The sequence below is a fragment of the Lissotriton helveticus genome, chromosome 4_1 (assembly GCF_964261635.1).
Source record: "Lissotriton helveticus chromosome 4_1, aLisHel1.1, whole genome shotgun sequence".
NCBI lineage: Eukaryota > Metazoa > Chordata > Amphibia > Caudata > Salamandridae > Lissotriton > Lissotriton helveticus.
Window position 1 is genome coordinate 978,606,688 of NC_136063.1, and position 27,903 is coordinate 978,634,590.

Below are 27,903 nucleotides of genomic sequence, written 5' to 3' on the forward strand. Positions count from 1 at the left end.
ACAAGGGTCCTACTGGCAGCTAGGGACGTCCAGGTAGGCAACGTGATTTCAAATCGGCAAAGTCTCCCCTATCAGTAACATAACTACTTTAGGTTTCATAACTATCTGCTCTCTGCTTTAGATAAGCTTAGTTCCTATTTGACTCTTTGTGCTTCTGGAATAGTAAGTAATATGTATTAATATTCTGTCATTCCAACTATTGGAAGTTCAGTATACCTTGCCAAAATCTCTTAATACCATACACATAATCAGATATACAGGTTGTATGTGGCATTATCTTAATATGAACATTCTTCCTGCTCTGTCACAGGATCAACCCACAATTAAATGCAACAATTTCTAAAGTTTTTAGCAATGCACAAAGTCAAATGTTCAAAAATGTTCAAATTGTGTTTCCTCAATACACCTTGATTTTCAGGATAGTTCTCTTTAGACACAAATGTTCCCAACAACCTTTCAAATAAGCAGCTACTCTTTGCAAAAGGAAATCCTGAATCCAAGTCGCCAAAATTCTGTCTGCAGCAACATTGTAGCACAATTACCTAGCAAAGTTATACGCAATAATCTAAGATGGACCCCACTTTCTCAGATCAACAAGGCAGCTCAGGGACTCCAGGGAAATGTAGTTCATCATTTAGGTGCTGTTGCATAGTACGTTCTGCACATATGAGACACATCACACCTTATAGCGCTGATACTGTGAAATTTGCCCACCCTTCGTTCTCAGAAATTCAGTCAATGTGAATGGGATTGGAGTAATATGACACCACACCTGCTGAGTCATCAGCAGTTAGCCATGCCTCTTGCCATGAGGTTTGAAAGTATTATAGTCATATAAAGGCATGTTTGAATTCAAGTAGCATTTAAGAGTATTATTGTATCACATAGGACTTGATCCTTAACACAGATATTGTTAGTGCTGTATGAAATCTCATTTAAGTATGCTATCACTATAAAGCAGAAGTAAGTAAATACATATATTTTTACTAACCATTGAGGTGATACATGATATCTTTATAACTCATTATGTGAACACGTGGGTGCCAACTGGTCTGAAGGATAGTTAAAAAAAATATATAATTCATTAATAATTAACCCTAGGAAACAAAGTGAACTTTTTATCACGTCATTTGGATTTTCTGAAACAATATAATAGGACATCATATGTAAACTCAGTGGTTCCATGTTTAAATATCGATTACAAAAATATAGTTTACAAAAATATAGATGTAAAAATATCGATTACAAAAATATCGACTCCCTATACTTAAACAGGTAAGTACAATAATATCGACTCAAAAATATAGATGTAAAAAATATAGATGTAAAAAATATCGGCTTTAAAAAAATATTATAACTTAAATTAAATAATTAAATATTATTAATATTATTAACAAAATAAATAACATTACATTTATATTTTGACTATTTATAACAAATAAACTTAATTTAATCATTATAAACTTAATAAATGTGTACATATACATATATTTTCTTGAATACATTTTATTATTATCATTATTTAATTAATAAACTTTAATAATTATATAAAAATAAAATAAAAACATATATAAAACATTTTGAATTAAATAACATTTTCTATATTTAATTAACACATAAAAGTATTTAAAAATATTAATACATACATTTATTAATAAAATTAAAACATTAGTAGTTAAAACATTTGATAGCGAAGGGGTAAAAATTACTATTCCCACTCTAAAGGGTGCAACAGTAGAGAAAGCGCTGGATAGCGTAGGGGTAAAAATTACTATTCCCACACCAGAGGGTGCAACAGTAGGGAAAGCGCTGGATAGCGTAGGAGTAAAAATTACTATTCCCACTCCAGAGGGTGCAACAGTAGGGAAAACGTTGGATAGCGTAGGGGTAAAAATTACTATTCCCACTCCAGAGGGTGCAACAGTAAGGAAAGTATTGGATAGCGTAGGGGTAAAAATTACTATTTCCACTCCAAAGGGTGCAACAGTAGGGAAAGCGTTGGATAGCGTAGGGGTAAAAATTACTATTCCCACTCCAGAGGGTGCAACAGTAGGGAAAGCATTGGATAGCGTAGGGGTAAAAGTTACTATTTCCACTCCAAAGGGTGCAACAGTAGGGAAAGCGTTGGATAGCGTAGGGGTAGAAATTACTATTCCCACTCCAGAGGGTGCAACAGTAGGGAAAGCGTTGGATAGCGTAGGGGTAAAAATTACTATTCCAACTCCAGTGAGTGCAACAGTAGGGAAAGCGCTGGATGGCGTAGAGGTAAAAATTACTATTCCCACTCCAAAGGGTGCAACAGTAGGGAAAGCGCTGGATAGCGTGGGGTAAAAATTACTATTCCCACTCCAGAGGGTGCAACAGTAGGGAAAGCGTTGGATAGCGTAGGGGTAAAAATTATTATTCCCACTCCAGAGGGTGCAACAGTAGGGAAAGCGTTGGATAGCGTAGGGGTAAAAATTACTATTCCAACTCCAGTGAGTGCAACAGTAGGGAAAGCGCTGGATAGCGTAGAGGTAAAAATTACTATTCCCACTCCAAAGGGTGCAACAGTAGGGAAAGTGCTGGATAGCGTAGGGGTAAAAATTACTATTCCCACTCCAGAGGGTGAAACAGTAGGGAAAGCGTTGGATAGCGTAGGAGTAAAAATTACTATTCCCACTCCAGAGGGTGCAACAGTAGGGAAAGCATTGGATAGCATAGGGGTAAAAATTACTATTCCCACTCCAAAGGGTGCAACAGTAGGGAAAGAGTTGGATAGCGTAGGGGTAAAAATTACTATTCCCACTCCAGAGAGGGCAACAGTAGGAAAAGCGTTGGATAGCGTAGGGGTGAAAATTACTATTCCCACTCCACAGGGTACAACAGTAGGGAAAGTGCTGGAACCCAAAACAATAAAAAAAAAAACTATCAATTTTTTTTATAAATTTAATTTCCAATATAAACATAATTAATACGTACATTTAAATATTTTATTATTAACAAAGATAATGAAAAAATATATATTTGCACATTATTTAACACTATAATATCCACCACAAACCTAAAAATAATTACACAATTACATTTAATATTTACTAATTAATTAATGATAATTAAATTATTTTTTTAAATTTTAAATGACAGATTTCACACCATATACACTTATAAACACCACAACACAAACCTAAATTTATTTACACATTTACAATTAATAATTACTAATTAATTAATGGTTAATAATTTATAAAGTTTTTAGTAATCTATCAATAACAATTTAATTACTTCACACCATTTACACATATAAACTCCACTACACACACCTAAAATGAATTAAACAATTAACATAATTAATTAATATAATTAATTAACATAATTAATTAATAATTGACTAATTGAAATTAATTAACAAATAATTATTAAATTAACACATTAATTAAACAATTAATTTTATATATTTAAATTACTTCCCACCCTATTCCCCTATAAACCCACAACCCGCTACGGAACTAATAACACAAAATTCAACATAATATACATTAATAACTATTAAAATTCAAAAACATATATTAAAATGGCAAACAATTATCATTAAAAACACTAAAATACATGACATTATTAAAAAAATCGATATTTTTGTAAACTATATTTTTGTAAACGATATTTATTACAACTATATTATTGTTATCGATATTACTTACCTGTCTGTCGATATTCTGGTCAAACTATATTTTTGTTATCGATATTTCTTCATTTCGATATTTCTGCAGGGATATTTATGTCAGACGATATTTCTCTGACGATTTTCCTGCTCTGCACCAACTCAGTGGGATGCTAACACATATAAGAACCACATACCCAATGTTACAAGATTTAGACATACAGCACAAAAAGCTGTTGATGATGCTGACACTCTCAATTGTAAACTAACTTTAGACAATATTGATATCTGTGAAAGTGAAGTCATATTGTGAATGGTTCGTGTTAAACTCCATAGCTTTTATTGTTTCAACCAAAGAAAATACCAAACAAGCAGTGATGAACTTATCTACAATGCATTTTAAGCAACTAGACACAATCTTGTATATTTACAAATCATGTTAGCTGCTCAAAATAATGCTTTCAGGAAACCTAATTAAAATTCACCAAAACATTTCCCCAAACATCTTCAATATAGGGAGAAAGTAATCACAAAGGATTTGCTTTCTTTCAGAATGCATACAGGAGATATCAAAAAGAATGCGGCAAAGGATACCCGGGTATTTTTCAAAAGTAAAATAAATAGTCACCCATGTATTGCAATGGAACCACATCTTAGGATGCAGACTAACACACATGATACATCAGATGACAACCATACCATCACACCTCTGGGCTGATTCAAGTTGTGAATGACAAAGTTTCAAAGCAATGGCTGAAATGGGCTTTCCATAAGCCTACTATTGGCATATAGGGAACAATGGATCTTGTAGCTGCACAGTCAAGGCCGACCTAAGTATTAGAGTAAACCGAAAAATTAAAAGCAAGTCCACTATTTCACTGTTGCAATCATTATGCAAAAAAACAAATGCCCAAAAATATAACAGACTACATACTCCACACCAATCACACATAAAAAACTGAGCTGCATTTATAACACCACTCATCTGCAGAACAACAATCCGACTGACTCTAGTAACACAAATACATGCAAAACGAGATACAATCATCAACATAAGTGTTATTTGATCTAATAAATCAAACAAATGCGTGGGTAGTGGTCAACAGTATGTTGATGCACCTATGGTTTTTCCAGCCTTCATAAAGAAAAACTATGTTATTTGACATTGTGAAACGGTTGTGTTGTTGTACAGGGTATAAGCATTATAGGTCCCTGGAGATGGACAATATATTGCCTCTCAATTCAATTCATTCATGCTTATATACTGCATGGCTACCCTCCAAGGGCCTCCCAGTACTGAAAAACCTAACTCAGTGCTTATCAAATCCCAATTAAACGAACAGTCACGTTTTTAATAATTTCCTAAAACAACCTTCATCCTCCATAGTTCCACAATTTCGCCACTTCTTACTTTCTGTGCCCTTGGTATTTCAGCTAAGTTTAGGGAGGAAGATCTTAGTAATCTCCTAGGCTTATAGGGTTGCATCGTGGAACGAAGTATTAGTATTTTTATAATATGCTCTGTGAGTAATACATAGAGGCCAAAACTGAATTATTTGACTGGAAGCCAATGCAGAGCAGACAGTGACCCAGATACAGATTGATGCTTAGGTATCTTAAGCAGCAAACACGCTGCTGTGTTCTGGACCACCTGTAATCTGTTCAACACATATTGCAGACAGCCAAGATAGAGTAAACTTCCATTGTCAAGATGGAAGACCATCAATGACTGTACCACTATCTTCTGAGAGGGAGGTGGAAGGAGATCTAATACCTTTCTTGAGGTAGAGAATAATGAAACATGAGGTAGAGTTAATTCCAATAATGAAATTGAAAGAGTAGTTGGAGAATATTTAACATATTATCCATGGACAGTTACTTTACTCTTGACTGACATTTAAAAATATCTGTCAGGCTGCTAACCTTGGGTGAAAGAAAAACCTTGAGAAACCTGTATTTTTTACTTCTGGTACTAGAATCAAGATTTATCTGGATAAGGCATCATGAATTATAGGTGAGGGTGTTGTTTTGGCCTCATTCAATGATCGAAGAACCACCCAAGTTACAGGATTCACAAAAATAAGGCCTCAATTCAGTGTACCCCACAATTATTCCCATTATTACCTCACCCTGGAAATACCATGAATCCTGGGCTTATTCTACCTAAATATTGACTCAACAATGTTGGTTGACCATAATATCAAGCTCAAAATCTCATAACTGAGAAAGTACTCTGGGCAAAAATATGAAAGGTAAGTTCATGTTTTCTACTGTTTTACAATAATAGGCATTTTAGATATTGTTTACTACAGTATTGTTTTATTATGTTGTTTTATTGTATTGTGTAAGATGTTTGTCTCATTATTAATGTTTTTGGTAAAATGTTTGTAATTATTTTTTTTATTATAATGGTGTAATATTTTACTTCGGTTTGCTGGTTTTTTTGTGGGATTGAGTAGGTAATGTTTTTTTAAATTAAATATTAATTCCTTTGGAGGAGCCAAGCTGGCGACCGAGATGGCCGCTTAGGGGGTCGGCTCCGCCGCTCCCTTCCTCCCGCTGTGCTACCTGTAGAGATCCTGACTCCCCGTTCCTGCCCCCGTGTGCGCTACGAGACACGGCAACAGCGCCTTGAAGAACGAGCCTCTCCCGAGACTCGTGGGCGGAGTCACATCGTCGGAAAGATCGAGGCCCGGTCGGGTGTTCAGACCGGGGCCTCCCGTGAATGGCGAGCCGCCCCGGAATGCGACAACAACGGGGCCGAATTACACGTTGGGCCCGACCCGCAGGACATCTGTGGGTCCGGTGAGAGCAGGATACATTGCGAGACCCAGAGAGAAGTGGCCCCGGACCGTGCTTTGGTGTGTGGCGGCCTTAAATGACAATGGCGGGGGCTGGAGGCCCTCGAGACATATTGATTCTGCAGGAGTGGGGAGACTGCTCCCAGAAACAGTGAGACCCACGATTGCCGGGGTAGCGCCATGGGGAAGACCATAGGCGCTGTCTACCGTCTCGCCCCCGGCGTGGGCGGGGCCTTCTGACATGACTGTAGCTGGCCCCGCTCTGTGAATGCCCGTCTGGGGACCGGGAGTGCCTTGGGCAAGGAATTGTGCACAATTGAAGCTGGCGGGTGCCTCTGGCCCCCACTGATGAGACAGTGGCCAGGAGTGTACTGCCTGACGACACTGGGCCTTGGCAGGCGGAACTCCACTTCTCCCCCCAGGCTCCGGGACAGATGCAGGCAGGCCTCGGACTCGTGTAGGTACCCCAGTTGCAGTGAGTGGGCACTGGATTAACCGAGGCGAGCCCCTGAGATCGGGCATGGGCATGACTGAGTACTTGTCCAGAGGGTAGCAGTATATTGAGTGGGCGCCCTGTGCTAGGCTGAGGGAATAATCGAGGAGTACTGAACATATAGTAGCAGCCCCCACCCAAGAGTTCAAATTTGGCTCCCACCGGCGACGCAACGGATGAGTCCGGAGTGTATATTTTGAAAGCTGCCCAGTAACGTGTTGGCGGGTCGACCCGCGGGAGCCGTTGAGCGCAAATACGATACGTGCAGTCACCAGGTTGTGGTACAGAGGTGAAATGGCGACCAAAACGGACCAAGACAGAGCGTCGTCACGGAACGTTAAGGGATCCAAAAGTGTTCTGTCTAACAGGCTGGATAGAAACACCCTGCCCCGGGGGTCCCCGGTGGAGACCAGAAAGCTGCAAGGGAAAGGGGAAGAAGATGCTCTGGAGTTGGTGGAACCAACGCTTGCAGATCTCATGACTGCTATAAAGGGCGTTCAAACTTCCCTGGGCCAGAAAATGGAAGCCATAGACACCAAGCTTGACACGATCACCATAGAGGTGGGTCTGATTAGAGCGGATCTTACAAAGACTAGTGAAAAAGTCAAGACGCTGGCGGTAAAGACGACCAGCTTGATTGATGACGTCAGCCAACTGCAACAGGAGGTGCGTGATCTTAGGACCTCGAGGGCTCTCGCGGATCTCAAGCTGGATGAGTTCGAGGGAAGGGCACGGCGGAACAACGTTCGCATCCTGGGGGTGCCTGAGAAATCTGAGGGGCAAGCACCGGACCTGTTTGTTGAAAACTTGAAACTTAACCATCTCAAACGGAAGGGCCTCAGCAATTTCTTTACGGTTGAACGGGCGCATAGGGTCCCGGGGGGGCGGCCCAAACCGGGGGCACCCCCCGGCCCTGTAATTGCCAGGGTCCTAAACTTTCGTGACAGGGATGTCTTACTTCAGGCGGCCCTCAGGGGACCTCCACTGCGTTTTGAGAATGCGACTCTATCCTTTTTTCCGGACTTCACGCAGGCGGTACAAAGACAGAGGCAAGGCTTCTTATCTGTGAAACGCAGACTGCGAGACAAGGGAATGAGGTATGGCATGATGTTTCCGGCCCGCCTTCGAGTGGAATATAATGGGAAGTCTTGGTTTTTTGACACTCCTGAAATGGTGATTGACTGGCTCGACAGCACGGGTGCAACAGATACCGGGGGTCCACCTCGGGAAGACGCAGATGAACAATAATCATGGGACACGGTGCTGAAGTAGGGTTTAAATGTCATGCACATTGCGGGGGAGGGGGGGCGGGGGGAGGAAGCTTCCTTGCAGACTGCTAATCCTGAAGGGATTGTTTTGGGGACATGACTGTGTAGGGGCGGTGTGGCGGGGGGAGGGGTGGCGGGGGTCGGTCTCTGGGCCCTCCTCTGTTTCTTCGTTTAGTTAGCTTTAGAGTAGGTTGGGGCGACGGGCACACTGCTAGTTGGGGATGAGCGCAAGCTTCAGGCAGGGGTGCAGGGAGGGGGGAGGTGGGACAAGAGTTGAAGGGGGTTTGAAAATGAGAGGTTTGATTTTAATTTTGAACCAACGACGCGTTGCATATCATATGTTTGGTTTTTGCGAATTTTGTTTTTATTGTTTTTTTCATGCATCAGGTGACATCGACAAAATGTACCACTTTAATGTCTACTGGTAGACAGGGATTGGGGTTCACCGCGCTCAGTTGGAATGTGAATGGGTTGGGAAAAAAAATTAAGCGAGGGATGGTTAACCAGTTGATTAGGAGACATGCTCCCGATATCGTTCTGTTACAAGAGACCCATTTGGTTGGTAATCGCTGTATGGCGTTGCACAGGGGAGGATACAAACTAGTAGAACATGCTGGATTTACCTCGGGATCCAGGGGGGTGGGTATATTAGTAAGAAACTCCTTCCCGCTGACGATTCAGGCCACTTGGACGGATAGCCGTGGTAGGTATGTTGGGATCTCTGGGCTGTGGGAGGGAAGGACGGTGACCTTTCTGTCCGTGTATGTTCCACCGTCCCTCCAGGTTGAAACCTTCCGAGATCTAGGAAGAATTTTCCTATCCTTGCCCCTTGGAGTAATGATTGTGGAGGGGGGGATTTTAATGCTGTGATGAATGGAGAGTTGGATAGGTTCCCTCCCCAAGTTTTACCGGCCTCTAGTCGTTGGTTGTCAGAGTTTGTGGAGACTACTGGTTTGATTGATGGATGGTGACTGAGAAATCCGTTAGATAAATATTTTACTCACTCCTCGGCTACTCATGGTTCCCTCTCAAGAATAGACTATGTTTGTGCTGTCGTCGCAGGTGGCCGGAGTGCAGGAGGTGAGACACCTTGGCAGAGGGATCTCCGATCACTCGCCGGTCTGGTTTCGCATGGAGGTGGGGCACAGAGATGTCGGCAGAGTTGTTCCCATAAATGCATGGCAGTTAAACGACCCCTCCATTAAGAAGGAGATCGGTGGGGCCACAAACCGGTACTTCCACGATAATGTGGGAACGGTGGAGTCAAAGTGCACCCTTTGCAAGTCATACAAAGCAGTAATTAGCTGAGAGGCATTGTCGCTGATCTCCGGAGAGAAGATAAAAAGGCTGCGAAGAAGTAGATAGAGTAGAGACAGAGTTGGTGGCACTGGAGGGGGAGGAGTCAGAGACTAACACTCCGGAGGTGGGACACCGTTTGGAACTCCTCCATGATGAGTATAAGAATCTGGCAAGGGAGAGGGCTGGGGCGCAACATGCGGACACTCAAAGTCGGATTTACGAGCATGGTGATAAGGCTGGGAAGTTGATTGCGTGGTTAGAGAGAGGGGATAGGGCGAGGAGACTGGTGCCGGAGTTACACTCAGATGACTTAGGTAAAATTACAGATCCGCAACGGATAGTAGAGGAGTTCTCGTCCTACTATAGACTGGTTTACACAGCGGCGAATGCATATACAGAGACTGAGTACGCAGATATGCTACAGGATATCCAGATGCCGACTCTATCGGCGGAAGATCGGCAATTTCTTGATTCTCCCCTCACGAATGATGAGGTGGTGCAGGCGATCAGAGGGGTGAACTCCGGAAAGGCCACTGGCCCAAACGAAATCCCCGTAGAACTGTATAAACCAAATGCCAATAAATTGGCACCTTTTTTGCGAGAAATGTTTCTTGAGAGTAAGGAGGAGGGACTAATCCCATATGATCAGGGTATAGCCAATATAGTAGTCATTCATAAAGAGGGTAAGCCGCGGACGGAATGTTCCTCTTACCGACCAATATCACTGCTAAATGCTGAGCCCAAGATATTGGCAAAACTGTTAGCTACCAGATTAGTGAAGGTCATTACGACCTTGATTCATCAGGATCAGTCGGGCTTTATGCCTCACCGCAACACGGCGCTAAATATACAGAGGCTGCACGGGATTCTGGACAGTGCATTATATATACATGAACCAGCGGTCCTCCTGTCGTTAGACGCCACTATGGCCTTTGACAGAGTCGAATGGCCCTATCTGTTTGCAGTTTTGAGTAAAATGGGCTTTGGTCCCGAGTTAATTGGGTGGATTCGCCTCTTGTATTCATGCCCCCTTGCTAAAGTTGTAGTAAATAATCACAGGTCCGCGGATTTTCCCCTGGGGCGTGGCACGAGGCAGGGGTGCCCTCTTTCCCCTTTATTGTTTGCACTTGCTCTTGAGCCGCTCGCGGCTTGGGTGCGATGGGACAGGTGGATCAGAGGGCTGCGATGGACGCTAGACTGGGAGGACAAGATATCGCTCTACGCGGATGATATTCTGCTTTATCTCACTACTCCCCGAGAGTCACTGAATAATTTCCTAGACGTTCTTGCCATATTCGGGAGGTACTCAGGCTTTGCAATTAACTGGATGAAGTCCGTCCTCTTCGTGCTTAGTGGTGACCCACCTGACATCCCGGACTACTGTCCCCTCAGGATAGAACCGACGGGCTTTCGATATCTGGGTATTTTCATGGCCATGGACCCGAAGCTACGATATGACAATAATTTGGGGCATCCGTTGGCTCGGCTTCGGCGCGATGTGGAGAGATGGATGGAGCTTCCGCTCTCCCTGCTAGGACGCGCCACTCTGTTTAAAATGATGGCGTTGCCCAGGTTTTTGAATGCGCTTCAGAATGCTATGGATCCAGTGCCTCCCTCCTATTTCAAGGACATAGAGTCTATTCAGAGACAGCTCCTCTGGGAAGGTAGACCACGTATTGCGTTTTCTAAACTTACACTGCCCTGGTATGATGAGAGAATTGGCTTGCCTGATCTCCGTGAATATTATTGAGACTCCCAGCTGGCGGCGATTAATCACACAATCTATGGATCACCTCTGGACCCCGGATATGCTATGGACCGGGGCCAGATGCCAGGACGTGACTATATGAGAGCCCTCTTCGCTAGACCGGGTAGGATCCCCCTCGTTGGGCCGGCAGCGCACGTGGTTCGGGTATGGCACATGGCTAATCGGCATCTCAAATGGGATGGAAGGATCACACAGGCCAGTCCGTTATGGAGCTCTGAGGGCTTAGGTAACTTATGGAAAACTAAGGGCTTTGACCGGTGGGACCTTATTGGGATTTCACGGGTCAAAGATGTGTGGGGGAAGGATGGGATCCTTCCATTTGAGACCCTACAAAACAGCTATCAGCTAAGTGAAAGCGAGAGATACAGATACCTTCAGATAATACATGCCCTACTGATGAATATTCCCCGAGCACTACGCCTCCTGAGGCCTCCCCACTGGAAGATCGAGTGCTAGACGGACATCTCCCCACTAAAACCATCTCGGTGATTTACAGAAAACTGATTAATCATATGGAGGATCCGCTAGCAACACTCAGAGAACAATGGAGCGCAGATGGGTTAGTCATAGATGATGAGGATTGGAGAGAAGCGGTGTCCTCCCCGAAAACAGTAGCCATCCAAATGAGATTTTGACTAGTGTGTAGGAGAGTAGGGTCTGCTATCCTATGGTCACCCCATTTTGTTTTGCTTTTTGCTTCACTGGTTTTCGACTTAATGGGGCTGTGGGCCTGCTAATCAGACCCACAACCCTTCTGTTCTCTCTCTAAATTTCACACCATGTACTTTAGGTACATCACCAATTGGGATTTGGATCACTCTTATGAGTCCCTATACAGTGTACTATAGGTACCCAGGGCATAGGTGCATCCAAGGCCTACCAGGGGCTGCAGCATATCTTTTGCCACCCCTGGCTGGCCATCCAAACTGACACAACTGGCTGATCACTCAGCTGGGGCAAGGTTGTGTAATCACCCCTTGCTTAGATATAGTATACCTATGTCTAACCTTATATCTGGACACATATACACCTATAAGTCACTCCTATGGCAGGCCTTAACTATCCTGGAGGCAGAGTGCTTGGTTTTATGTGAGATGGTGCTCTAGCATGAGCTGAGCCTGTCTGCAGCTTTCGGAACCATGTCCTTATAGCTGTTCTAGGATATTGCCATACCACTTACTCTTAAGTGCATTATGAACCTCGCGGTTAAATGCTATCTTTGGTTTGGCTTTATCAAAACATGTCGTATAAGGTGTCATACGCTTTGGAATACTACCCCCTCGCCAGTTCTGGTGACGGGGGTAGCATTCCACCCTTCTAGAGGGAGAAGACATGTTACTTTCCTTAAACCCGGTTAAAGTTAACCAGAGCCTCAGCATCACAAAATGGATGCTGCTGCCACAGACACAAGTCTGACCTCCTGCTGCTGGGAGCCCTTCCAGCGAGGGAGGCTTGGACCACAGGTGACCTGTCACAGGGAGGTGCTAGCACCACCCCAGACAGGAGATAGTGGATTGGGGCAGGGAGGGCTGAATGAAACAAGACACTGCCTGGGGCACACAAGGCGTCCCATGCATAGTCCAGTTCAAACCGGTGCTGGGGCACTCCAGCCCCAGCTCTGGTGCGAAACTGGACAAAGGGAAAGGGGTGTAACCACCCCCTTCCTGGGTCCCACCCATAGGAGGGACCTAGCAGGTAATTCAGCCCCTTGATTTGGAATGAAGGTAGGAGCTGTGTCCCAAGACTTTAGATAATCCTGACTGAAACTCTGATACAAAACTCTGGACCCTTCGACATCCTACTCGACGTAGAAGACTGAAGAATCTCCCTTGTGGTCAAGGAGTGACCACCCTGTGCAAGCAGGCACCATCAAGCGCTCAACGGTTTGCTTTGTTGTTGCTCCCGCCGAAGCTTGAATGACAGAGACCAACAAGAACTGGACTTCCAGACATCCAACAGCCCGATCCACAGCCAAAGCAAAGCTGAGACCCGTGGAGGCAACGTGAGACGTGGGACCGGCCATCTTGGAAAGCCAGCAAAGTGCTTTCTGTGCAGCTCCTGAGGCACCCTCGAAGCTGTGCATTGGGGATTGAGAAGCCCCAGCCCCGAGCATCCTTTGCACCGACGATCACCTCTTCACACTCACCGAGTGCTGCGTGGGGCCCTTTTGCATTTTCCTGCTTGACACGTCTGTCTGGTCACTTGCCCGTTGGGTAGTGGCGTCTGTGACGACGAACCTTCAAATTTTCAACACTGGTCTGGTTGCTCCAGACTGGCCCTTGCTCCCCTGAAAAGGAGCAGCCCATCAGACCTTGCTGGTCTGATCCAGAAGTCATCTTTGATTCCTATGTGGGTTGCATTTGCCAAGGCCTGTTGACTCCGAATCGAGATCCGACCAGGCAACAGCGAGAACATTTGTGTGACAGTCCGTGCCCAGCTTCTGGTCATCGTCGTCACCTCCTGGTCCACGTGGCAGCGGAGACAAGCTTCACGACCTCACCTGATTGCAACCCAACATCGCCTGGTTCCTTCCGGGTTCCTTCCTGGTCACTGGCTAGTGACCCAGACTCTGTCCCCTCTGCTTTCAGGTACTCTTCATCCTCAATCCACCCTTGGATCCAACCGTACTCTTCTTTCCTGGTCGCCTGCAGCATCTTTTCTCCAAGGCTCCATAGAACTCCACGACAAAACCCGACGCACTTTGACACCTATGCACCCGCTTCCTGTGGGTGAGGTAACGCGAGTACTCCGGTTCTCCTGTGTAGGCTTACTCTCCTAGTATCCTAGTTTCAAGTGGTTTAGTTCTAGTCCAGTCGGAAGACTCCTGACTCTTTAACTTTCTAACTTTACGCACCCATTGACTTCTATAGGTGCACGCATGTGCATTGAGACACTGCACCCGCATCCTGTGGGCCTCCTGCTCCCTAACTACTGTTAGTCCAGTGTAGCCCCAGAGATTCCCAAGGCCCTAGGCCTTACCATTGTTCATGACGTGGTACTTATACCACTATTTTAGTATATGGTTTAACGGGCCACCAGGGCCTATCCATATTGTGTAACTTATTGGATGTTATATTAAGTTCCTTGTTATACGCTTGTGCTTCTGTGCTCATAAAGAGTACAGGGGGTTGTTCAGAAATAAATACATATATATTTTGAATATATAACCTGTGTGTTGTCCTTTCATTTGGTATTAAAAGGTTTGCATATGGTAAAACAGCTGGCTTCACATGCCCTCTTGAGTTTAGCCTAAGACTGCTTTTGTCGATGCTACCCCTAGGATACCTGGTCTATAAGGTTGACTTTACAACCATCACCATAAGGGTTGTATGGACTGGTGCAAGGTGCTCACTAGAATAGTGAACATCATATACCAGGCGAACTTCTCACATTGGGTGCAGCGGTTGGGATTTGAGCTTGCTGTTGTTTTACCATTGTAATCTTTGATATCATTTGAAAGATCACATTAGGTACCATAGGTACATATAACAAAGCTTAAAATACTTAAGTTCTTCTGAACTTAGTTGTTGTAGAGGAAAGGGCCTAGCACACCCTGACTACAACTCCTAGAGAGGTTCTAGTAGATAAACACTCAGTGTAGGTAGGTGCACACACCACACCTCACTAGACATGTCTGGCACAGGTGAACCCAGTTCTCTACCTGTGGTAAGTGACCTTCCCAAGGCAGCCTTCAGATATGAGATGCTCAACTTCCGAGAGATGAGGTCATTGTGTACCTCCAGGAAGTTGAAACAGGGTTTCAACCCTACCATCCAACACCTGATAGAAGTCCTAGAGGCAGGTGAACTTGAGAAGGCCTCTAAACCAGGTCCCTTAGATAACAGAGGTGAAGGTGTCCCCTCCACAGAAGATGACTCCTTAACCCCAGAAGATGGTGAGGAAGTGGAGGAAGATTCAGATGGAGATGATAGCCAGGTCCAAGTCAGGAGGCTTAGCCAGGATAACCTAAGTTTACATGGGGATGGAGAAGGGTTTCACCTTTCCAAACCTAATAGTAGACTTCTCCCAGGCAATAGAAGGGAAAGATTTCCTTCCAGGGAGTCTCTCCTCTCTAATGCCTCAAGGGGTTCTCAAATGGGAATGACTTCCCCCCAGAGAAGAGAACATGAGGCTAGGCTGAGAGCTATCCAACTTCAGATAGAGAAAGAGGAAACAGCCCTGGCGCAAGCTAAACTTGCTTTAGCAAGGGAGCAATAGTTAAGTGGATTAGATTCCACTGGTGGCAGCAAATATCCCCAAGGATAAAGACAGGTCCTATGATCATAGAAACCTGAGTACGATTGTGCCCCCCTACAAAGATGGGGATGACATCCACAAGTGGATAACTGCTTTGGAGAGGGCCTGCATGGTACAGCAGGTTCCCCAGAGTCAGTGGGCAGCAATCTTGTGGCTCTTCTTTTCAGAAAAAGGAAGAGACAAACTCCTCACTGTTAGTCATGAGGATGCTAAAAACTACACTGTCCTGAAGAGTGCTCTAATTGATGGGTTTGGCTTAACCACTGAACAGTACAGGTTAATGTTCAGAGATACCCAGAATACACAGACTCAGGACTGGACTGACTTTGTTGATTGTGCCACTAAGGCTCTGGAAGGTTGGTTACTGGGAAGTAAAGTTAAGGACTATACAGGATTGTATAATTTGATTATGAGAGAACAAATCCTTAATAATTGTCAGAAACAGTTGTTGCACCAACAACTGATTGACTCAGATCTGACCTCTCCCCAAGAATCGGGAAAGAAGGCAGACAAATGGGTCAGAACCAGGGTTAAGCAGAGACCCCAGAACCAAGGTGGTGACCAGAAAAAGGCAGACCAAAAGGGTGGAGATCAAAAGCAAAAAGACCAGAAGTCTTCTTCAGGCCCCCAAAATACTTCTAAGGAGGGGGGGTCCCAAAACTCTAAGAAAATGAAAGAAGGTCCTAAGAAACCTTGATGTAACTACTGTAAAACTGCCTCTCACTGGTTTAGTGAGTGCACCAAGAAAGGTACAGCCCCTACCTCTGCAGCCCCTAAGGCACCTGCACCCCTAGTACAGTCAGCAGTGGTAGTTCCCAACCCAAGGCTATAGTGGGGTTAACCATGGGTACTGAGGTGGATCCTGGCCTAGTCAGGATTCCTAATCAAGCTGTCCTGATCTGTGATGTGGACATGGCTATGTCCACTACTGTGAGTCCCAATACTTTGGGCAAGTACAGACAGACACCTTTGATAAATGATAAAGTGGCTCAAGCTTACAGGGACACATGTGCCAGTGTCACTATGGTGACACCTAACTTTGTGAACCCTGGACAGATTGTACTGGGTAATAATTACCTAGTGACCAATGCTAGCAATGTCACTACTACACATAGTGTGGCAGTTGTTAATTTCTCCTGGGGAGGGGTAACTGGCCTCAAAAGAGTTGTGGTAAGTGCAGACCTCCCAGTTGAATGTCTTTTGGGCAATGATCTAGAAAACTCAGTATAGTCAGAAGTGGAGTATAGGACTCATGCAGAGATGCTAGGTATTTCAGCACATGGCCTTGCTGTGACCAGGTCACAGGCCAAAAAGTGCTTACCTGAACCTGTGCTGGATCTTGAAACTATAGACCAGACACAACCCAAGAGAAAGAGCAAGAGGGTTAAGGCAGTGCCTTCCCCCCTGCCCCAGGTTGAGGATCAGCCCTCCCAGGAGGATGATTCTGTGATCCAATAGGGAACTGTCCTAGAAGAGCTTGAACCTGATCAGGTTGAGTTTCTTGGGACAGGGGGACCCTCAAGGGCAGATCTGGGGCAGGCTCAATTAGATTGTCCTTCTCTTGAACCCCTCAGACAGCAGGATGCTGCTGAGGCTGCTGGGAATGCTCAAGGTACCCATAAAGTATATTGGGATGATGGGCTCCTTTATTCAGAGGCTAGAGACCCCAAGCCTGGTGCTTCCAGGAGGTTGGTCATACCTCTGCAATTTAGGGGCTTCCTTGTAACCTTGGCCCGTGATATTCCCTTAGCAGGACATCTAGGCCAGAACAAGACTTGGGACAGGCTTGTCCCTCACTTTTACTGGCCCCATATGTCAGAAGATGCCAAGGTGTTTTGTCGCTCCTGTGTTACCTGCCAAGCCAGTTGCAAATCAGGTGGCACAACAAAGGCCCGCCTCATACCACTACCTGTGGTGGGGGTATCCTTTGAAAGAGTGGGGATAGACATTGTTGGCCCAATGGACCCCCAAACAGCATCTGGGCACAGATTTATACTGGTGGTAGTGGATCATGCCACCAGGTTTCCAGAAGCTATTCCCCTGAGGACCACAACAGCACCTGTTGTGGCAAGGGCCCTACTTGGAGTTTTCTCCAGAGTGGGGTTTCCAAAGGAGGTTGTCTCTGTCTCTCTGACAGAGGTGCAAACTTCATGTCAGGATATTTGACTGCTATGTGGAAGGAGTGTGGTGTTAATTACAAATTCACTACACCCTACCATCCACAGTGCAATGGGCTTGTTGAAAGGTTCAACAAGACCCTAAAAGGGATGATAAAAGTGTTACCTGAAAAGCTTAGGGGAAGATGGGACATCCTTTTACCCTACATTCTGTTTGCTTACAGAGAGGTCCCAAAAAAGGGGGTTGGCTACAGCCCTTTTGAGCTTTTGTTTGGGCATCCTGTAAGGGGACCCCTGTGTCTTGTGAGGGAAGGATGGGAGTTACCTCTCAAAAAGCCTAAACAAGATATAGTGGACTATGTACTTGGTCTCCGCTCCAGGATGGCTGAGTATATGGAGAAGGCTTCCAAAAACATTGAGGCTAGCCAAGAACTTCAAAAAGCTTGGCATGACCAAAAGGCTGTGCTGACTGAGTACCAGCCAGGACAGAAGGTGTGGGTGTTGGAGCCAGTGGCCCCAGCAGCCCTCCAAGACAAATGGTCTGGACCCCACACCATTATTGAAAAAAAGGGAGAGGTCACCTTAGATATAGTATACCTATGTCTAACCTTATATCTGGACACATATACACCTATAAGTCACTCCTATGGCAGGCCTTAACAATCCTGGAGGTAGGGTGCTTGGTTTTATGTGAGATGGTGCTCTAGCATGAGCTGAGCCTGTCTGCAGCTTTTGGAACCATGTCCTTTTAGCTGCTAGGATATTGCCATACCATATGCTCTTAAGTGCATTATGAACCTCACGGTTAAATGCTATCTTTGGTTTGGCTTTATCAAAACATGTTGTGTAAGGTGTCATACGCTTTGGAATACTACCCCCTCGCCAGTTCTGGCGATGGGGGTAGCATTACACTCTTCTAGAGAGAGAAGACATGTTACTTTCTTTAAACCCGGTTAAAGTTAACCAGAGCCTCAGCATCACAAAATGGATGCTGCTGCCACAGACACAAGTCTGACCTCCTGCTGCTGGGAGCCCTTCCAGCGAGGGAGGCTTGGACCATAGGTTACCTGTCACAGGGAGGTGCTAGCACCACCCCAGACAGGAGATAGTGGATTGGGGCAGGGAGGGCTGAATGAAATGAGACACTGCCTGGGGCACACAAGCTGTCCCATGCATAGTCCAGTTCAAACCGGTGCTAGGGCTCTCCAGCCCCAGCTCTGGCGCGAAACTGGACAAAGGGAAAGGGGTGTAAACACCCCCTTCCTGGGTCCCACCCATAGGAGGGACCTAGCAGGTAATCCAGCCCCTTGATTTGGAATAAAGGTAGGAGCTGTGTCCCAAGACTTTAGATAATCCTGACTGAAACTCGGATATGAAACTCTGGACCCTTCGACATCCTACTCGACGTAGAAGACTGAAGAATCTCCCTTGTGGTCAAGGAGTGACCACCCTGTGCAAGCAGGTACCATCAAGCGCTCAATGGTTTGCTTTGTTGTTGCTCCTGCCGGAGCTCGAACAACAGAGACTGACAAGACCCGGACTTCCAGACATCCAACAGCTCGATCCACAGCCACAGCAAAGCTGAGATCCGTGGAGGCGACGTGAGACGTGGGACCGGCCATCTTGGAAAGCCAGCGAAGTGCTTTCTGTGCAGCTCCTGAGGCACCCTCGAAGCTGTGCATTGGGGATTGAGAAGCCCCATCCCCGAGCATCCTTTGCACTGAAGATCACCTCTCCACACTCACCGAGTGCTGCGTGGGGCCCTTTTACATTTTCCTGCTTGACGTGTCTGTTCGGTCACTAGCCCGTTGGCTAGTGGCCTCTGTGAGGACGAACCTTCAAATTTTCAATGATGGTCTGGTTGCTCCAGACTGGCCCTTGCTCCCCTGAAAAAGGAGCAGCCCATCAGACCTTGCTGGTATGATTCAGAAGTCATCTTCGATTCCTGCTTGGATTGCATTTGCCAAGGCCTGTTGACTCCGAATTGAGATCCGACACCGCCAACAGCGAGGACCTTTGTGGGACAGTCCGTGCCCAGCTTCTGGTTGTCGTCGACACCTCCTGGTTCACGTGGCAGCGGAGACAAGCTTCACAACATCACCTGATTGCAACCCAACATCGCCTGGTTCCTTCCTGGTCACTGGCTAGTGACCCAGACTCTGTCCCCTCTGCTTTCAGGTACTCTTCATCCTCGATCCACCCTTGGATCCAACCGGACTCTTCTCTCCTGGTCGCCTGCAGCATCTTTTCTCCAAGGCTCCATAGAACTCCACGACGAAACCCGACGCACTTTGACACCTATGCACCCGCTTCCTGTGGGTGAGGTAACGAGAGTACTCCGGTGCTCCTGTGTAGGCTTACTCTCCTAGTATCCTAGTTTCAAGTGGTTTAGTTCTAGCCCAGTCGGAAGACTCCTAACTCTTTAACTTTCTAACTTTACGCACCCATTGCCTTCTATAGGTGCACGCGTGTTCATTCAGACACTGCACTAGCATCCTGTGGGCCTCCTGCTCCCTAACTACTGTTAGTCCAGTCTAGCCCCAGCGATTCCCAAGGCCCTAGGCCTTACCATTGTTCGTGACGTGGTACTTATACCACTATTTTTGTATATGGTTTAACGGGCCACCAGGGCCTATCCATATTGTGCAACCTATTGTATGTTATATTAAGTTCCTTGTTATACGCTTGTGCTTCTGTGCTCATAATGAGTACAGGGGGTTGTTTAGAAATAAATACATATATATTTTGAATATATAACCTGTGTGGTGTCCTTTCATTTGGTATTAAAAGGTGTGCATATGGTAAAACAGCTGGCTTCACATGCCCTCTTGAGTTTAGCCTAAGACTGCTTTTGTCCATGCTATCCCTAGGATAGCTGGTCTATAAGGTTGACTTTACAACCATCACCATAAGGGTTGTTTGGACTGGTGCAAGGTGCTCACTAGAATAGTGAACATCATATACCAGGCCAACTTCTCACATAGTGCAACTGAAAATTCTGCATCGGTCTTACATGACAGGGCCTCGCTTGGTACAGATGGGTTTGGCTGCGGAGAGGGGGTGCAGGAGAGGATGTGGAGAGACTGGCACGTTTATGCACGTATTGTGGCACTGTTCGGAGATACAGCACTATTGGGTTCAGATTCATGAGAAGTTCCAGGAGGTACTGGGGGTGGAGATACAGATGGAGACCCGGCGATGTATTTTGAATGTCTGGAAACCCTCGGATCTCTCGACACATGGGAAGCAATGGCTGACGCTTGCATGTATGATCACAAATCGTAACATGGCGCAACTATGGGGTGCTAATCGGGCGCCTCAAATAGGGAAATGGATGGAAGACCTTGATTGAAGTATGTTCAGAGAGAGATCGGTGTATGTGGCGAGGGGTCACCCTGGAAAGTGGGGGAGGATCTGGGGCGCCTGGAACAGTTATAGAGGAAATATATGTGCCCCTCCAATTGTGCGAAGTGATGCTGCAGCGCTGGAGTCTCCATGATCCATAAGGAAGTTCGGTGTTTACATTATGATGGATGGTAATGTACAAGTGTTTATTGTAAAGTTATTGATGATTGCCTGATGCTTATTATTTAGTTTTTGTTTGTTAACAATAAAAAGATTTTAAAAAAAATATTAATTCCTTTTAGATCATTTATATGTGCTAAAATTATTTTTACATTTGTATTTAATTGTCTACATATTTAATATATGTACAGTTCAAGCTGTGGAGCTTATTAGATGTTTAAGTGGGTAATTGTGTAAATACAATATGTTTGAATTGCTACTAATTTATTATTGTATTATTAAATTATTTCAATTATACATATTTATTTATTTAATAGTCCTAAAATATGACATTTTTATGTGTTTTTGTACAACTTTTTAATTATTTCTTCATATAGTGTATGGTGTATTGGGTTATTTTTAACATGTATATTACTTATTCTTAATGTTAATGTAAATATTTAGGGGGTGATTACAATGTCTGGCGGACCGACGCATAAATGGGACTGACCAACCTCCTCCAGTCGGCGGTCCCGACCGCCTAATCAGGATGCGACCGAACACTGTTCGGTCGTATACTCCCATTTCTCTATGGGAGCTCCTGTGATGGCCGTAAACCGGCCCCACGGAACAAGCTCCCATAGAGGAATGGGAGTCTGTGTTCATCCCTGCACTCTACGACAGGCACCTCGGGGTGCCTGCCACACCATGTAGAGATGAAAAGGGGGGCACCAGTGCACCCTCAGCCTCAAATCAGAGGGTGCAGAGACAAGGGGGCTCTGCTAGGGACCCCCATACTCTTTCCCCAACAGGCTTTCCATGTCGGAAAGTCCAGCATGAAAAGCCTGCTGGACAGCGAGTATCGTAATCCAAAGGGCGGAGAGGCCACCCTTTGGGATTACGGGCTGGCCTCACATGTATTGGTCTTATATATTTGGGTTTATGGGGTTTATTAATGTATTGAGTGGATATTTATAAATAAAATATGTCATAATGTGTATTAATTTATATGTTAGTTGATATTGAGTTGTGTTCATTTTTAACTTAAAACTTTTTAATCAACTTGTTTATTTTTCATAAATTGTTGAAGTCTGTGAACATATCATTCTTTTCTATGAACGTATGACTTTTTTATTTAGATTTTGAACTATATTGATAGATGGGCTGGGTTGTGTTTTCAAAAATAAATTATTAAATTATAATTATTGGGTTTTTTTTTAAATCAATTTGTCAATATAATAGTAGTTTTTTGGTTGAGTTTTTATGATAGTTTGGGAATATTTTAGTTTTTGGGTTTGATATTTATTTTAGTACATTTTAAAAGTGTTATGATATCTGCTTAAAATTTAGGCTTTTTAATGTTTTATTTATATTTTTAAATCATTTTAAATCTGTTTTTATTAGTCAGGTACAATAAATGTGATCTCTCTAATGTATGCACGTATCTCAATATTTGTTAGATTGGAGATAGAACCGTGAACTGTACCCACTCTCCCAACCCCAACGTTTGTTAGATTGGAGTTAGAATATGAAATGTGACAGTGACAGCTGCCCCCCATATATACTCTCCCCCCAATGTGTGTTAGGTTGGAATGGAGTTAAAATAGTACATTTGAACAAATGTATGCCCTTTCCACAGTGTTTGTAAGACAGGAGTTAGGATAGTAAATGGGCCCCCAGTCAATATATGCATTGTCCTAATGTTTCTTAGATTGGAGCTACAATAGGAAATGTTTACACTATCTCTAGTGTTGGTTAGATTGGAATTAAAATAGTAAATGTGAAGTCCTGAGTGTATACACGTTCCCTAACATTTGTTAGAGTGGAGTTAAAATTGTAAAGCAGCCCACAAATTGTATGCACTTTCCCAAATGTGCATTAGACTGGAGTTAAAACACTACATCTGAGCCATTCCTTTTGTTTGCACTTTCTCCCCGTTTGTTAGACTGGAGCTAGAATGGTAAACCTGTTACCTCACCCCTAATGTATGCGCTTTCTCCGGTGTTTGTTAATTGGAGTGAAAATAATACATTTGAACCTCCTTTTCATTTATGCACTTTCCCCAATGTTAGTTAGATTGGAATATTAAATCTGCCCCTCAGCCCACACATTGTATGCCTTTTTCTAATGTTCATCGGATTGCAGAAAGAATACTGTATTTCAATTGTTTATTAGTTTGTTTGATAATAGTTTTGGACTCGAGTTAGGTTATTAAATATTACTGGATTTCTAAAAGGCATTTAGAGAATATTTGTTTTTAAAGTAAGTATTTTTAAATGTATATTAGGTCTTCACTTGATATTTTGAATTATTATCTATTTTCTATATTATCCTGCTGAATGAAGAAGACTCAAGGAATCAATGACTCAAAGACTCCCGACCTGACTCTTGCTGGCACCCAGGGACGAGAATTCCTCTCATGGGCAAGGTTGTTGGTCCCCTATTTGCTGCTTCAAGGACACAAAGAGCAGTAGGAGTCCTGACTCCCAGAGCACCCAGCTGTCCACAGATGACTGGATCTTTCAGGAAACCTGGCTAGAGACAGATCTGGAGATAAGGGGCCTGCCTTGAGGCATCAGGGGCAAAAGATCTGGCCAGAAGGAACTTTCCTGCAGTTGTAGAAAAGTGAGAATTTGTCATTTTTTCTACCTCCAGAGGACGGGGATATGGTAATGAGGCTAGCCATGGGTGATCGCATCCAAAACATGCAAGAAAACTAGATTCCTCCATTTGGAGCTTCATACTGTGCTGAAAACTGGATCAGCATGTCCTTGCAGTAAAGGTATCAAGCCTCGTGAAACCCTGCCTTGCTGCAGATTCCATCCTTGCTCTGCTAGAGGATTTTGAAAGATAAAAATGTGACTCAAGCCCAATACAACTGCAAATTCCAGATCACAAGCCTGCTGGTACACGGATGAAGTCAGGATAATGAAGCACCACTGCAAACAGCTGGAGCACAGATAGAGGACAAGCCACTACACTGTAGACAGGAACACATTTAAATTCCCCTTTAGACACTACCACCATTAGATCTGGGCCCCCAAACGCTCTGCACTCACAGACCGCAAAGATTTTCCTGGTTGTGAAAGATTTCACCTTCCCAGTGGCCGCCTCCAACTTGACTCACTCACAGGACCTTTGGATCAAGGTCTCACAATTTTTCTGCAGCAAGATAAATTACATATACACCAACTTCGATCCCCAACGAGACCCGAAAGACCTCACAACACGACTTCCGATCTCATCAAAGGTAACCACTTTGTCCATATCGCCCTCCATCTCATCGATGAAAACACATCCACTGTGCAGTCCATCCACTACGGAGCCCCATCAGACCCTTGCCCCCACCAAGCTTTCACCAAAGGACTACAACCTATCACTGCAGTGCTCACCCTGATCCCGATCACCTCCAGATGAGATACCAGGTGATAAGATAAGAGTGAGGCTGTAGTTAACTCTGGAGATGGAACCTCAGTAGGAACCCAGTAAGAGAGTCCTGTGGATTCAGGCTCTAGGATCACCTCAGCACAGACATATCCCAGACACACTAAGAGAAAATACATTTTCTGGAGTTTCACCAAGACACTCACCACCTTCAGTGTCCAAAATATCCCAGGTGTGCACACTACCTCGAATTTCTAGGGTACCACTGTCACCACTTCCAGGAGTAAATCCCTTGGATGGGTTAGTCTAGCAGAGACCCTGAGCTTGCAATTGGCCCTTCAGAAAGCTAAGGCTGAGGAAGATGAGAAACCCAGAGAGTTTGAGAGGGAGAAGCTAAGACCACCTAACTAGGATCAAGAGGAGAGGAGGCGGGAGAGACAAGAGGAATGGGGCCCAGAGAGAGAGAGGAGAAACAGAGAGAAAGGCGGGAGACAGAGAGAGTGAGAGGAGAGTGCTGCTCTCTTGCTTATGGAGTTTTTGAGGTTCTTGTTGTGTGTTAGAAGGCGCTTGAGGTAACACAATACCTACCACCAACACGATATGGCACAGAAATGTTTCATATATATATATATATTCACTGAAAAAACCATAGGTTATAGACCATATATAGTTAGGAATTAGCATTTACAAAACCTTGAAAATTCACTGAAAAAACCATAGGTTATAGACCATATATAGTTAGGAATTAGCATTTACAAAACCTTATTTTACTCACACAAAACCATTGAAATTCCATATATAGTTAGTTGCACTAACTATATATCGCGCACCCGCAATCCACTGCTGATGATGTCACATATTACATCATTCATGACATGGTCAGTGACATCACTGATGACATCACTGATGACATCTCAAATGACATCACTGATGACATCACTGATAACAACATCCAGTGATTTTTTGTTTCTGTAAAGTTTAAATATGTCTAACATATTGAAGAATGAGTGGATGTGTAAGTGTCTGGACGAAGGATTTAGTAGGTGCATGACTGACTGTATGAGTGAGTGATTAAATGTGTCTCACTGAGTGCATGGGTTAGTGACTAAACTGTCTTAATTTGTGCATCATTATATCTGTTGTTCTGTAAACTGCTGCATGTGTTGATCAGTAGCTATATGAGTAACTATATGGGTTATTGATTGATTGCCCAAGTATTTGTATGGGAGACTGAGTGTGTGTGTGGCTAGCTGGGAGGTGTGTGACTCTGTGCAGATCAATGTGTACTTGTATCAGTGATTGTATAAGAGAGTAAGTATGTGTTACTATATGTGTGAAAAAGTATGGTGTTCTGTGTTTAACTGTATAGATGAGGAAATCGAAGTGTGATTGATTCTTCACAGGACTGACTAGGTGTATGAGTGCATATGATAGTGTTGTAATAATGAGTGACTGTATGTATGAGTGATTGTATGGGTGAATGAGTGAATGTGTGTGTAGACGTAGGAATCAGTGAGTGCGTATGTAGTAACTGGTATTGGTGTGTCATGATGTCATCAGTGATGTCATTTGAGATGTCATCAGTGATGTCATTTGAGGTGTCATCAGTGATGTCATCAGTGATGTCACTGAAGTATGGTGTTCTGTGTTTAACTGTATAGATGAGGAAATGGAAGTGTGATTGATTCTTTACAGGACTGACTAGGTGTGTGAGTAACTCCATGGATGAGTGGCAGTGTGTGAGTGTCTGCATAGGTGTATGAGTGCATATGATAGTGTTGTAATAATGAGTGACTGTATGTATGAGTGATTGTATGGGTGAATGAGTGAATGTGTGTGTAGACGTAGGAATCAGTGAGTGCGTATGTAGTAACTGGTATTGGTGTGTCATGATGTCATCAGTGATGTCATTTGAGATGTCATCAGTGATGTCATCAGTGATGTCATTTGAGATGTCATCAGTGATGTCATCAGTGATGTCACTGACCATGTCATGAATGATGTAATATGTGACATCATCAGCAGTGGATTGCGGGTGCGCGATATATAGTTAGTGCAACTAACTATATATGGAATTTCAATGGTTTTGTGTGAGTAAAATAAGGTTTTGTAAATGCTAATTCCTAACTATATATGGTCTATAACCTATGGTTTTTTTCAGTGAATTTTCAAGGTTTTGTAAATGCTAATTCCTAACTATATATGGTCTATAACCTATGGTTTTTTCAGTGAATTTCATTGGTTTTTTAACAGCTAATATCTGTAGCTGTAAAATGTATTCTTCTTTAAATCCAAAAATATATTTTATATGTTTATGAATATTTTTTTTTTAAATATTTTTTTTTCTTCGTTCCCGCTTCGCGAATCGGAAAGCTTCCCGTTAGCTGACCTTGATGCCGCGAAATAGACCGCGAGCCGGTAAACGTTTCTTTACCGCAACTGCCGCGTTAGAAAACAACATCGTGACGCCTCCCGTCCGCATGACGTTTCACGTTGTCGCGTGATACGTCATATGACGTGCTACGTTAGCGAACTGGTACGCGAAGCGAGTCGCAAAGCGCAGGTTTCTGGAAGCAAACCGGGAGGCCCTGCAAAGCGCTTAACGTAAACACAGCAGGTCATGTGACTTGGTAATAACACTTTTCATTGGTTCATTTCACTTTTGGTTTCCTAATGATGTAAGACTAGGTCATATAATCTAAAATGAACACTTTTCATTGGTTGAGAACTCTTGTTTTTCCCAAATTATGAAAATCCCTCCTTCTTTCCTCACTCTGACTTTCATCATTGTGAGAGAAAGACCCTTTGTGATCACTGAGCAATGGCTTCTTTAGTAGCTTCAGCTGGTGCTTCCCCACCACCTCCACCACCTCCAAGGAAGAGTGGACCACCTGCTCAAGTTATAATTCAACAAGAAGAGGAAGAAGAGGAACAGAACGACGAGCACGAAGAGAGGCAGTTTTTGCCTGAGGAGCCCAAGACGTCTCACCGGAAAGAAAACTTCATTTGGCAATTTTTTAAAATTCCCAAAGGTCAGAAAAAAGTAAACGCAAGATACGTAACTTGCCTTATATGTCAAGATAGACTGTCCAGAGGAACCGAGAAAAAATACAGTTTCGGAAACTACACAATGCATCGCCATATGACTAGGTGGCATCCTAACAACTACAGTGCTGCACAGTTTCGGAACGACCTAGATAATCTCCCTATTATGGCCAGAAGATCTGTTGTACCGGAAGTAACGGGACCAGAGGGCAGGGAGATGGTGCCAAATATACAAATGAGATTTGGTGAAGTAAAACACATCTGCGTATATTGCGATGGATTCATTTGCTACGGAGAAAGAAGCATCACTCTGATCAACAGAGCTAT

The 27,903-nt window shown here is 44.1% G+C and overlaps 1 protein-coding gene across 1 annotated transcript in view; it reads right to left on the bottom strand.

The window, feature by feature from the left end:
* Positions 1-27,903, bottom strand: part of SLC6A3 (solute carrier family 6 member 3) — a 711,041-nt gene that overhangs the window by 292,133 nt on the left and 391,005 nt on the right. The window lies entirely within an intron of this gene.